The sequence below is a fragment of the Helianthus annuus genome, chromosome 4 (genome assembly GCF_002127325.2).
Source record: "Helianthus annuus cultivar XRQ/B chromosome 4, HanXRQr2.0-SUNRISE, whole genome shotgun sequence".
NCBI lineage: Eukaryota > Viridiplantae > Streptophyta > Magnoliopsida > Asterales > Asteraceae > Helianthus > Helianthus annuus.
Genome location: NC_035436.2, coordinates 203,874,568 through 203,888,973, shown reverse-complemented (window position 1 = coordinate 203,888,973; position 14,406 = coordinate 203,874,568).

Sequence of the window (14,406 nt, the reverse complement as noted above, 5' to 3'; positions counted from 1 at the left end):
ACCAAATTTTCACTAGAAGCACTGTTTCAACATTACCAAGCTAGTTATGGTCCCCGAAAATCATAACACCCTATATAAATATCTTATAACTAAATCCCTAACTATACACTTGAATTTCATCTAATAACTAACTACATGGTTTAAACCTAGTCTACTACCACCCCCACCCATGGACGGCCCAACATGGCCCCCACCAATAGATTTTCTTTCAATTTAATAATAGATTATGTTGGTGCTTTATGAACACATTATACATGGGTAAAACTCAAGACGTGGATTATAAGTAGAACTATTAAGACATAAGTTTCATTTCTCATTCACAACAACACACCATTTCTTTCTCTCCCTCTCCTCTTGGCTTCGGCCGTGAACAACAACACAACCACCACCATCTTTCACTCATCTTCAACTAATTCCAAGCACATCCAATGGTGTTAGAGGTTGCATAAGGAAACTAGGAGCTTTCGGAAGTTCAAGGACCTTCTCTATTTGCTTTTATCCATCTCTTTTCTTCTCTTGATCATCCCTAGCCTTGAGCTAGTGGTAAGAACACTAATCTTTCCATTTTACATCATATCTAAGTGGTTAAAAGATGATACATGATGATTAACTTGAAGAACACTAAGAATCAAGAGAATGAAACTTGAACATAAGCTTAAATTATGAAGAAACTATGTTATTTATGTGTGATTTACTTGTTGATTGTTGGTTACTTAAGAAAATGATGTAGATCATCATATGATCTTGTTAGATCATGATTAAAAACATAATATAGCAAGATTAGGGGATGAACATGTTAGAGTTTAATGAATCATCCTCACATAAAGCATGAACTTGAAAGAATATAATGTTTTCTTGTGAAATGATGATTAAAATCAAATGTAAGTCTTGTAGATCTAAAACTTCAAGGGTGATTTTCCAAGAAACCAAGTTAAAAATACAAGTTTTACTTAATCTTGGATTTTAAATAAATAAACCTTATTTTTAGAGGATAAACAAGTGTAGAAACATATGTGTAACAAGAAAAATTCACACAGAAACATTTTTAGAAAATGTGACTACAAGTTGTAAAGATCTATTTTCTTTAAAAATTGTGTTTTTAAAGAATCAACCACACTTTAAAGGGTAACAAGGCTTACTAAATACACTAGTAAGTTACTACAAATTTTTATAAATTTTCAAGTTCATGAAGTGGTAGTTTATGCTTGCTTTCGGCAAAATTGGTAAGTGTAGATTGTTTAATGTTGATTGTGGATTGATTGTGTTGATTTACAAAAGAAAATGATATGCCTTCAAGGCATGGAAACCTCCATTTTTAGGAGAAACTATGGCAAAAATTTTTATAAAAATTAAACCCTTAGAAAAATATTTTTGAATAAATATTTACAAGTGTATTTTAAACCATGAATTTTTACATAAAGTTTGTCATAATTTTTGCTAACAAAATTACAAATATTGGAGGTTGGTTTTTATAAATAAAAGTGACTAAATATGTATTTGGGAAATATATATTTAGATGACACCATGTGTGTGATTAATTGTATTTTATGTGTATTAGTTATATTATTTTAGGACTTGAAATAATATAACTCATCAAAATACCAAAAATTTCAATCCAAAATGTTACCAAAATTCTAAGGAATAAATATACAAAGAATACACAAAATATTGGTGAAACCGAACAAAAGAATGTAACTTACTAAATATTCCGGAAAATTTATTCGCAAGTATATTTTGATAAATAGTATTTTGGACACCAAGTGAATAAAAATATGATTTTTCCAATTATTACAAATTTATATCATATTTTTTACAAGAAGAAAATATATTATTTTGGGTGAATAAAAATATATATATTTTCTTGGAATTATTAGAAGGTATATTACTTTTGGAAGAAATATATATTTTCTCAAATAAATATGAAGTATATTATTTATGGGGAAAAATAAGTTTATATATATTTTCTAAGTTAGACTTGAAAATATATTATTTTTGGAACTTATATGAAAATACAAATATTTTTGCCAAAGGAAAATTATAAATAAATTTTCTAAGTAATATTTCTCAAAATATATATTTTGGAAGTATATATTGATATATTTTTATTAAAGATAATATTCCGAAAAAATTAATACGAAATTAAGTATAAGAATACTTAATGAATACAATAAAAATACGTATTCTCATACGTACAAATACACACCAGAATACGACCCCAATACATGGCAAAAATATACAAGTTTAAGAATAGAATGCAAATACACCCATCCTTGGGAAGGAAATACATGTATAAATACGTGAAAAGTATCAAGTTAATATATATTGTTTTAACAATTATCCCAAAATTTAATAAATATAATTTAAGTTAAAATATTTAATATTTTAACAAATAATTATATAACTTGGAATAATATTGAAGACACAAAGAACGTACTCAAAGACACTAAGGTGGTGTTTGTTTTTAAAGAGGTAAAGGTCTGCAGTCTGCGGACCACATCTGCAGGCATCTGCAGGAGAAGAGGTGGACCAGATGTCTGCAGTCTGCAAGGAGAAGAGCGTTTGTTTTTTACATAAAAACCTCTTCAACACACATACAACACACACTGCAGACCTTCTCCTCTCTCTTGTCTCTCTCTCTCTCTGCCTTCATCTACCACCACCACAACCACAACCACAACCATCCGCCACCACCACGTCGGCTACCACCGCCGCCACCAACACCGCCATCAAAACCCACCACCACCACCGATCTCTCTCTCTCTTCTTTCCCTCTCTCTCCTGTCGCCCGCCCTCTCTCTCTCCTGTCGCCCCCCCCCCCCCTGTATCTCTCTTCGTTCCACCACCGCCATCAAACCAACCACCACCGCCATCAAAACCCAACACCACTGCCGATCCCTCTCTCTTCTTTCCCTCTCTTTCTCTCTCCTGCTGCCCCTCTCTCTCTATGGTCTCTCTCTAAAAAAACCCTAAATTCATACCTGGAGATGTGCGGGAGACGGTGGAGTTCTCGAGGTGGTGAGGGTGCGGCTGGAGATGTGCGGGAGACGTCGGAGGTGGCGGCGGTCTGTGGAGGTGGCGGCGATCTGTGGAGCAGGAGAAGGGTGGAGGAGGAGAAGGGTTCTCTGTGTTTTCAAAATGTGGAGGAGAAGAGGTTGTGCAGACCTTAGAAGACATTGATTCATGTCTGTATGAAGAAGAGGTCTCGCAGACCTATTTTAATGAAAGGTCTGCGAGAAAACAAACAAGCTGCAGAGCCTTATGTCTGCGCGTGGTCTGCGCGGCGCAGACATAAGAGGTTCTGAAGTGCTTCTAGCAAAAAACAAACGCCAGCCTAACTAATACTAAATCAAGGCACGACCCACCCAGCTAATGAACCGTAGTACGCATACAGGTAGTCGTGCGTTCTAGAGGAAGCTTTGAGTTACATTGGATTCGAAGAATGCAAAACTGTGAGTTCATGTCCCCCTTTTCTTTAACTATTTTCGGTTTTATAACTTCGAGGATGAAGTACATGTTACTAAATGCTTACAAACAATTACAAATGGTATGGTTAGCTAAGGAAAATACTGTTAGATCATGTGAATGGGTAGGCGCACTCTTAAGACCATTAATCCTCGTGTTAGGACCGAGGGACATGAATGATAGATCTATTTGGGTGTAGCAAGCCCACACCCATGTGGACCAGGGTGGCCCATGAGGTGACTATGTCTTACCGCCGGAGGCCAGGTGCAAAATCTGCTAGGTTTGAGCCTTCTTACGCCGTTTCGCACATGTTAATGTATTAGCTACACATTAATTGATTTGTTCCTTGTTGCGTCATACCAAGTTTACAAATACACACACACATACTTACAAATGTTATCAAGGATGATTCGTGCACTCATACAAATCACATGAACTCGCTCAACTTTTGTTGATGTTTTCAAACTACATGTATTTCAGGAAACTAGGTATGGATCTGGCGGGCGTTGAAGTTACAAGTGTTGTTTGGAATAAAAGATGTCATCCGGTGTCGAATGGTTTAGAGTGTGTATCCTATCATGGTTTGTCATTTGGATTTGATGTCTATGTTGGATTTCTAGACAATGTTGATGTTATGTTTTAAAAATTTAATTTATGGATGACATCACGGTTTCATCACATAGTTGTTTGTTATGGTTGAATGCAATGATATTAAGCAAGTCACACCAAATCACGATTCCGCAAAAGTCAGGGTGTGACAGGCGGCACCGAGGACAGTTAGCGGCAGCATTGCTACATAACCTGCCGAAACTTCAATTCAAGTTTGAAATTATCATGTAGAAAAAATCAAGAGCCATATATTCACAAATCAGAGATATGAAATCCACCACCATAGCCTCCCCATAGCACCACATCTAGGTCCCTGTCAGATCCACCAATACCGATCAGCAAGTTCGTCGCCGTCTTCTTCCTCAATAACATCAACGACATCACCTTCGGCGGAGGTTGACGATGATGTTGGGGACAACTATTGCGGTGCTGGTCGCCGAATGTCGGTGGAATGTGGACCCCCGCACCACCGTCATTGTCACCTTGTTCTTTTTTCGCGGTAACAGGAGGTGATGGTTGTCTGTGGGTGGAGGTAGAAGTGGGTGGTTCTCTTTAGGCAGAGAGAGAGCGAGAGAGGAAGAGAAAGGGAGAGAAGGTTGGGGTGGGGTCGTAGGTGGGTTTTTATAAATAAAAAATTGAATTGTTTTAATTTAAAAGGAAAGTGAAAATAAAGAAAATGATTAAATGACAACAATACCTAAAGGTTATAAGATGTAACAAAACATGAACATAAAGGTTGGGTTTCACCGATTTCATAGTGAAAGGTATGAAATGCAGTTTAGGTATAACATAAAGGTTGATTTATACAATTTAGTCTAAAAAAGCAAAAACAATATTTAAAACTTGACCCGTTTATGTCAAATACAAACAAAAATAAAGGTTAGAGGGACATCTCGACCTATTTAGGCATCCATTCTTTTAGGCTTAAAGGGACATCTTCCTGGATTATGACCACGTTGTCTACAAATTCAATAAAGGTTAGTTTTTTGTCTTCTTTGATGTCCATTCCATTTCGTAGCCTTGTTGAATGAGGGTGACCCTTTTTATCCCGTTTTAGATTTGAATTGGGAAGTAATTTTCTGTTTGACCTACAAAAAAACAGATGATTTCTGAAAGCCAAAACATGCCAGTCATATCAAGAAATAAATACTAGATTGAACTTATCCCCCCCCCCCAGATAGTGAATGTTGAACACTAATCAGAACATCTGTTGAAGACATTTAAAGATTTGTTCAGAGCATTGGAACCACTGTTGAAAATGAAGAAGCCACTGATCAATGGCCAAAGCCCTGTTGAAGCAGTGCACTGATCACGAAGACCAAACATCTGTTTTGGCCAAACAAATGTCTGAAACAAAGCAACAGAGGTTTATTCAATGTAACAGTATTTAGGGAAATTCTCATGCGAAATACGGACTCCTTGCAAAATTTGGGGATTTAATGAATTCGTTTGCTATTTTTCCTGAATTAACGCTATCAAATACCATTAATTTCACCAAACATTCTCAGATATTCCAAAAATTATCAAATTTTGCAGAGAATCTATTTTTATTGTATTGGATCACCCTATAAAATGTTATGTACTAACAATTCCCACGACACAGTTTATGCTCAAACAAAATTTTAGAGCACTTAGATTCGGTTTTTGAATGTTATACCTTCCGTTTCTCGCTTGTTTATGCACTTTCTACACTTCCAGATCCTGCGTGAGTCTAGGTACAACACCTATAAACCATATTCACAACAAACATGTGTACAACATCACATATCAAGCCTTGTAAATTATCTTTTTCGGTTAGGGTTATAAACTTGTGTTTTTGCCGAATCTTTAGTTTTTTTGATCCATAATCCAAAGTTTTGCACCATCAAACATAATGAACCCATTTGTTATACATAATAGTAGTTTAAACAGCCTTCATGGCTTAAAGTTTAGAGGTTTATGGATCAAAACACTTTTTTGTTATAAACACTTGTGAATATAAAAAGGGCATAAAATTATCTTGAAAAAGGCTAAGATACCTTATGTTTTTTTTTTGCTTGGAAAAGGCTGGACAGGTTAGAGCAGAAGTGGAATGAGTTTGAGGGTGAAATGAATTGCTTAGGCTATGGGGTGTGGGGGTCATGGATTGAAACATTATTTCCACATAGGACCATTAATCTCAACTGCACTCGTTGAAACTTTTCAACCGCCATTCTTAGAAAAAAAATATTATGAATTTATAAAAAAAAATTTAACACCGATTATTATGAATATATAAGTAGTGAAAGTTTAAAATACAATATCGCTTAACGTACAATACGTACGATATAGTGAAAGCGCATGTTATAAAAAACATGTTGGAAATCGCATGTTGGTTTTTTTGATAAAATCGCATGTTTTTTTTGTAGCAATTTCGCATGTTTGGTTTTTTTTTATGAAATCGCATGTTTTTTTGTAGCAATTTCGCATGTTGTTTTTTTTTTTGATGAAATCGCATGTTGTTTTTTTAGCAATTTCGCATGTTGGTTTTTCAACATAAATCGCATGTTTAAAATTGAATTCGCACCGGATCGGACGGCTGAGATGATCGCGTACATATTGTACGATAAGAGATATTGTATGTTAACATAAGCCTATATAAGTATATAACACAACTTATATAATTATTCTTTAACTACTTATTCAGTTTACTTAACCCAATCTACAAAAGTGTGGTCATTCTAACGGTTTTGCTCCAATAGTTTAAAAATAGCCATTTCCTCCCTGATCTTTCGAGTTTGTCGCCAGTTTGCTCCCTAATCTTTCGAGTTTGTCGCCAGTTTCCTCCCTAATGGAGTTAGAGGCTGGGAGCAAAATGTAGATAAGTTAGAAAAATCAGGGAGGAAAATGACTATTTTTAAACTATTGGAGCAAAACCGTTAAAATGACCAAACCACAGGGAGCAAAACGGAAGTTTACTCAACTTTTTAATAGCCTCATTTCTAATTTAAATTGTTGGTTTTTGTTCTTTATTTTTGTTTAGTTTTGGAATATTGGCTATCGAAATTGTTATTTCACTTATGTTTTCTGCTTCATTTATCAATCTACTCAATATGTAACCTAACTCACCATCAGTGACGGACCCAAAAACTTTTTCCTGAGGGGTGCTGAAAATTGTAAAGATTTTAGGCCCCTAGCTATATTAAAAAAATCGACTCATAGTTGGTTGGATCGGGTCGGGTTATGTAAGACAAGTAAACATAAACAAACAACACTTCATATTACCATACCACTGGGCTACAACCCTTCTAGTGTCGGAAAACGAGAATCCGGTGCCGGAAAAGGATGATACTATGCAAGTGGATAGTGAAGGAAGCTCAACAGTTGGAGAAGGAGTATCGAACAATATGAACGAGGCACCGGAAAATGTGGTATTCAATGAGGAGGGAGAAAAGGAAACGGATAACGGGAATTTATTGGATAAAGAAGTCAATCTTGGAATATTAACACCTGGCAAGAATGATGTAGAAGTGACACAACCATTACTATGAAGAAACTTCCAGATCTAAACTTGGATTTATCCGATGAATCTAGATTACGTACCAAGAAGAGGGCAGTAGGTAGGAGGGATAAAGTTCATATAAAAAAGAAAGAAGGCCAAAATAAGAATATCTGAAGTAGACAATAACCACATTGATCAATTCGGTGCTAGGCTCGATGATGACTATGAATCAGATTGGGTGGAAGATTCAGGGCAAGAGGGATATGTGGGAACGACAGTCCCGGAAACACATGAGAACGTAAGGTACGAAGACACAATAGAGGTTCAAAAGGAGATCAATGAAACAATAAAAGTGGGAGTGGAGCTGGGAGTTGACCTAGTGCAAAAAGAGGCGATGATTAGAGAAGCAGTAACGGAAGATCAGGTGGAAGCCGGCCAGTCATGAATTACGGATCGTTCAACATCAAAGGAGCTGGGGGGGGGGGGGGGGGGGCGGGAAGGGGGTAAGAATCAGAGAGCTCATAACAAAAAACAATATTTCCTTTTTAGCAATTCAAGAGACACAATTTCGGGATATGCCATTAAATATTATTAAGAGGTTCTGGAATAGCTCTGATTTCGAGTATTCGAAGGTAGACGCAAAAGGGAGATTAGGTGGATTGTTATCAATATGGGATAGAGGTACGTTTAAAAAGAATTTAGAAATTAAAAATCAAAATTTCTTACTGATAAAAGGTCAAATAACGGGTCTTGAGGAGGAGCTAGTAATTGTGAATGTGTATGGATCAACAATCCAAGCAAACAGAAGACGTTTATGGGATGAATTACTAGCCGTAAGGAGTAGTTTTGATGGCCATTGGATACTACTTGGAGACTTTAATGAAGTAAGGGAAGCAAAAGATCACATTTCGATGTGAACGGTGAATTGTATTTTAATAATTTCATAAGCAGTGCCGGGCTTCAAGAATACAATATGGGGGGTAAGAAATTTACTTTCATGTCAGGGGATGGGGCAAATCTAAGCAAGATTGACCGGGTCTTAGTGTGTGATGAATTCATGACCAAATGGCCAAATGCGACGCTGCTGGCTCTAAATAGGGATATTTCTGATCACAGTCCACTTATTCTCATAACGACAGATAACAACTTCGGTCCGTCCCCATTCAGACTGTTCAACAGTTGGTTTGAGATGCAGGGTTTTGAGGAGGCTATTAAAAAAGGGTTGGCCAAAACACATGATTCTACGTTCAAAGACGAAATTCTGGCACATAAATTGAAAATGATGAAAGATGAACTAAAGTTATAGCGAAAGAAAAAAAAGAGGAGGGGGAGAAAGACCTTACGGAGGCACGAAACAAAATTATAACCCTTGATAATTTAGTAGAAAACAAGAGACTCACGGAGGAGGAAATAAGAACCTAGCAAGGGTTCAAGGCGAAGATGAGAGACTGGCATTAGGCACAACTGTTGGATCTTCAACAAAAGGCAAGAATGAGATGGGTTGGCTTGGCTTGGGAGATGAGAACACAAGTTATTTCCATGCAATCGTCAATAGTCACATAGTAAGGAATAAGGTCAACGGTCTCTAGATTAAGGGACAGTGGATCTCGGACCCCATAATGATTAAAAGCCACTTTCAGAATGCTTTCAAGGAGAAGTTTGATGAACCAGAAAGATCTAGGCCCTGTATCGGTTCGGAAGGATTTTCGAAGCTAACACAAGGCCAAGCGGAGGGGTTAGTAGTACCATTCTCATATGACGAAGTACGTATAGCAGTGTGTGATTGTGGAGTCTCTAAAGCACCTGGCCCGGATGGCATAACTTTCAAACTAATTAAATCATATTGGGAGGATTTCAAGGAGATAGTAATGGAAGTTATGAATCAATTCTACACTCATGGTTCGATTCATCATACGTGCAGTGCATCCTTTATTGCTTTAATACCCAAGGTGAACGATCCCATGACACTCTCTGAATTTAGACCCATTTCACTTATTGGTGTGGTAAACAAGATCATTTCGAAGGTACATGCAAACATGATTAAATGGGTTATAAAAAGTGTAATATCGAATGCACAATTAGCTTTTGTCTCTGATAGAAATATTGTGGATGGACCATTGGTTATAAATGAAATCGTAGCATGGGCGAACAAAACTAAAAAAAGCATCTTTGTGTTTAAAGCGGACATAGAAAAGGCATACGATACGCTTAATTGGAAATTCTTAATTTCCATATTAACATACATGGGATTTCCAGCAAAATGGAGGAACTGGGTTATGGGGATCTTATTTGCAGGAAGAGGCTCGGTACTAGTAAACGGATCTCCAACGGGGGAGTTTCAATACAAAAGAGGATTACGACAGGGCGATCCGTTGTCACCGTTTCTGTTCATAATAGCAATGGAAGGTTTACATATTCTGATGGAGAGGGCAAAGAATGCAAGTATATTCTCGGGTGTGAAATTACCAGGTAATGGTCCAATCGTAACTCATATGCTATTTGCAGACGATTCAGTTTTTATTAGGGAATGGAAAGAGGAGAATATAAAGAATCTGAAAAGGATACTTAGAATCTTCTATTTGGCTTCGGGTTTGAAAGTTAATCCAAGAAAGAGTCAATTGTTTGGAGTACGCTGTTCTGAAATAGAAGTGGAGAATATGGTCGGGATTTTCAAGTGCAAACCAAGTAAGTTTCCATTTACTTATCTTGGGTTAAAAGTAGGTGCGAACATGAACAGAATAGCAAATTGGAAAGAAGTGATCGATACATTCAATAGAAGATTATCTAATTGGAAAGCAAAAAACCTATCATTTGCGGGTCGGGTAATACTAATAAATTCAGTTTTGGGTAGCCTACCAAATTACTACTTGTCATTGTATAAATGTCCGAAAGCAGTAATAAAAACCCTGGAAGGAATCAGAAGGAAGTTTTTGTGTGTGGGGGGGGGGAAGCAACATGAAGAACAAAATCAGATGGGTTAGATGGGAAAGAATAGTAGCATCAAAGGACTTCGGGGGGCTCGGGATTGGAAACATCAAAGACTTAAACTTGGCATTATTATTAAAATGGTGGTGGCGACTTAAAATGGAGCCAAATCAAATATGGGTAAGAGTTGTAAAAGCAATACATTGGAGTAGAAGAAAGATTATGTCAATTCCGGTGAAAAAAAACACACACGGGGGTATGGAAGAATATTGGGGAGATCGATACCGAGTTTGCAAAAAACAACATTAACATAAATTCATGCTTAAAAAGCAAAGTGGGAATCGGGGATAAGACTATGTTCTGGGAAGATACATGGCTGGGAAACGAACCACTGAAGACTCAATACCAGGAGATATACCAACTAGCTGTAGAAAAAGGGGCACTCGTAAAGGAATGTTATAAGGTACATAATGGAGGCCATATGTGGGAATGGGCATGGTTGAGAGCACCAGAAACCGAGAGCGAAAAATTGGAGATGGAGGGGCTGAACGATCATCTTAGGCAGTATCCGATACGGGAAATAAGCGACATGTGGTATTGGAAGGATGTGGACCAACTGTCTTTTACGGTTAAAAGCGGTAAGAGAAACGTTAGCACAACAATTGGACTTAAATATACAAGGTGGCGACTTTGTTTGGAATAATTGGGCGTCCAGCAAAAGCAATATGTTTACATGGAGCGCAATCGACAACAATATACCGACAGCGACAGCTTTAGGGGGAAGGGGGCTGAATTTACAGAATAATAGATGCAGAATGTGTGATACAGAGGAAGAAACGGCCGACCATGTGTTGCTGCTGTGCAGGTTCGCAAAACAGATATGGGAAGCAGTCCTCGAGTGGGTGAAGTGCAGTGATTTAAACTTGGGAGAATCTCTGAAGCAAATGTTACACGGAGTAAACGATTTACAAAGGGGCCGAAACTAAAGGAAAATAATTCACGCAGTCGTTTTACAAACAATATGGAGATTATGGAAAGTTAGAAAAGATAAGATATTCAATGGCAAATCGGGCGAAATTCAAAATGTGATAGAAGGTATAAAGGAAGAATCATACCAATATGTGAAAGAAAGATCAAGTTTTAAAGCTATTTCGCGACAACAGTGGTGGGATTTCAATTTTATTGCATAGTACTCTTGATGTAATTTGTTTTGTTTTGTTTTCCTTTGTTCTTTATTAATAATTGGTGGCTCTCAGTTCTTAGCTGAAAATTTTCGATTTTATTTTGGTTGGAATAAAGTCCCGTTTGCTATTAAAAAAAAAATTATATATGAGACGGTCATTCAGTTCCCAGTCCAAATCAATATCCATCATTCAGTTATCGGTCCTTGACAAATTTAATGATGTGTGTGTCCTATGTAGTGTATTATTTGGAACTATATGATAAATTTGGTGGGGTTTGGTCATAGATTTATATATTTTATTAGTAACTAGTTGTTTACCATGCGCGTGCGTTGCGGCGCGCTAAACCAAATCGTTCTATAAGAATGACAAAACATGTCAAATAACAAAAAGTAGCTCGAACTAAAACGTAACGTATTTTCGGTACCGGTGTTCACCGATTTTTACCCTCAAATACCGGTGTTGTACCAGTACCAACCGGTACCGAACCGTACCGTACCAGGTATATTCGGTACCGATACATACTTTTGGGGATTTCGGTAACGGTATTTTCGGTACCGATTGGTACCGAGCTCATAAAATCCTGTAACAACGTAGCAATACAAGTAATTGCACAGTTTAGATTACCTTTTATACACACAGTAAGTAAACTGACTGACATCATTCTTCAAACGATTCGAGATAAACGATGCGTAACCAGTCATATCCGGCATCGTGGAGTGCATTAAAAAGGGAGCAATTGGACGATTGGATGCTGGGCTAGGTGTTTCTTGGAATGCCCACGGATTTTTCGGGTCAAAACCTCGATTATGAGGATTCATTTTTTCGTATTGTGGTTGGATGAGAATTTTTTTTAAAAATAAGATAGAGATCACTATAGAAGAGGTGGAGTAGTTGTGGTAAAAAATGAATAGAAGTGTGAGTATTTATAGTGAATAGATATTTTTTTAAACACATAGCCGTTGGCCAACGGCTAGCCCAAACGGCTACTTGTCTTGGCCAATGAGATCCCACCATGTCATCTTGATAGCCCCGCCCAACGCCCGGGCTGAAAACCCCGCCCAAGAGGCCACGCCGAAACCCAAGCCCACCCGGGGTGGTGATTTGGGCGTCTGTACCCAACCCACGCCACAACCCCCGCCCCATACCCCATATTCTAATATTTCCTAGATCTTTTTTTTAACACATAGCCGTTGGCCAACGGCTAGCCCAAACGGCTACTTGTCTTGGCCAATGAGATCCCGTCATGTCATCTTGATAGCCCCGCCCAACGCCCGGGCTAAAACCCCCGCCCAAGAGGCCACGCCGAAACCCAAGCCCACCCGGGGTGGTTATTTGGACGTTTATACCCAACCCACGCCACAACCCCCGCCCCATACCCCATATTCTAATAATTCTTAGATCTTTTTTAACACATAGCCGTTGGCCAACGGCTAGCCCAAACGGCTACTTGTCTTGGCCAATGAGATCCCGCCATGTCATCTTGATAGCCCCGCCCAACGCCCGGGCTGAAACCCCCGCCCAAGGGGCCACGCCGAAACCCACGCCACAACCTCCGCCCCATACCCCATATTATAATATTTCCTAGATCTTTTTTTTTAACACATAGCCGTTGGCCAATGGCTAGCCCAAACGGCTACTTGTCTTGTCTTGGCCAATGAGATCCCGCCATGTCATCTTGATAGCCCCGCCCATCACCCTGGCTGAAACCCCTGCTCAAAGGGCTACGCCGAAACACAAGCCCACCCGGGATGGTGACTTGGGCGTTTGTACTCAACCCACATCACAACCCCGCCCTATACCCCATATTCTTATATTTCCTAGATCACTATTGATTTAGTTTGTTTTAATTAATTGAAATAACTATTTATTTAATTAATATATATATAATTTACTCAATTACTGTTCATTGAGTTTTGTTTTTATTAGTATATAATATAATAATTGACGCTTTAATTAAACAAAGCGTTTGGTCAGAACTTATACACCTTCTTAGGGATGGGTATTTGGTACCGGATATTGATATCGAACCGGTACCGTACTGGGTATATTCGATATCGGTACCCACTTTTCTCATTTTTTGGTACAGGTATTTACGAGTAAAACACTCGTAAATACCGTTACCGAACCGGTATATTTGGTACCGATACCCACTTTTCCCATTTTTCAGTATCGGTATTTTCGATACCAAACGGATACCATGCTCATCCCTACACCTTGTGTCGTTAGATGTTAGATTTTTTTAATTACATTAAATTTTGAGATAATAGTTTAAAAAATCGTTAATATAATTTAATTATTCATAAGAATCTTATAGTACGTGGGGTACTACCCTATTCATTTAAGGCTGGTATTGTTACCCACTAACAACCCTAACGCTAGTTACGTCGGACCGGACCGGTCGTGAGGGCGAACACCACAAAGGCCCCTCGTGATGGCGAGTATGCTGGCCCGGCGCAAGTGTGGTCATGGGAAATTTTTGTCCGTTTGGGGTGGGGTCCATTCATTTGACCATTGCAGAATTATAAAAAAAAAAATCAATTATTTAATTTTAACATATTTAAACCCACAATCTCTTTAAAATAAGGATAAATTACACTTTTCGTCCTTTATGTTTGTATCGTATTGCAATGGATAACCTTTAACTTCAATAATTACAGTCGTAATCATTTATTTGAAAAACTCGTTACATCTATGGTCCTTTGTCACTAACCAAGTTAAAAATTTTAGTCAACTTTAATGACTTTAAGGGTATTTAATCATTCTTTC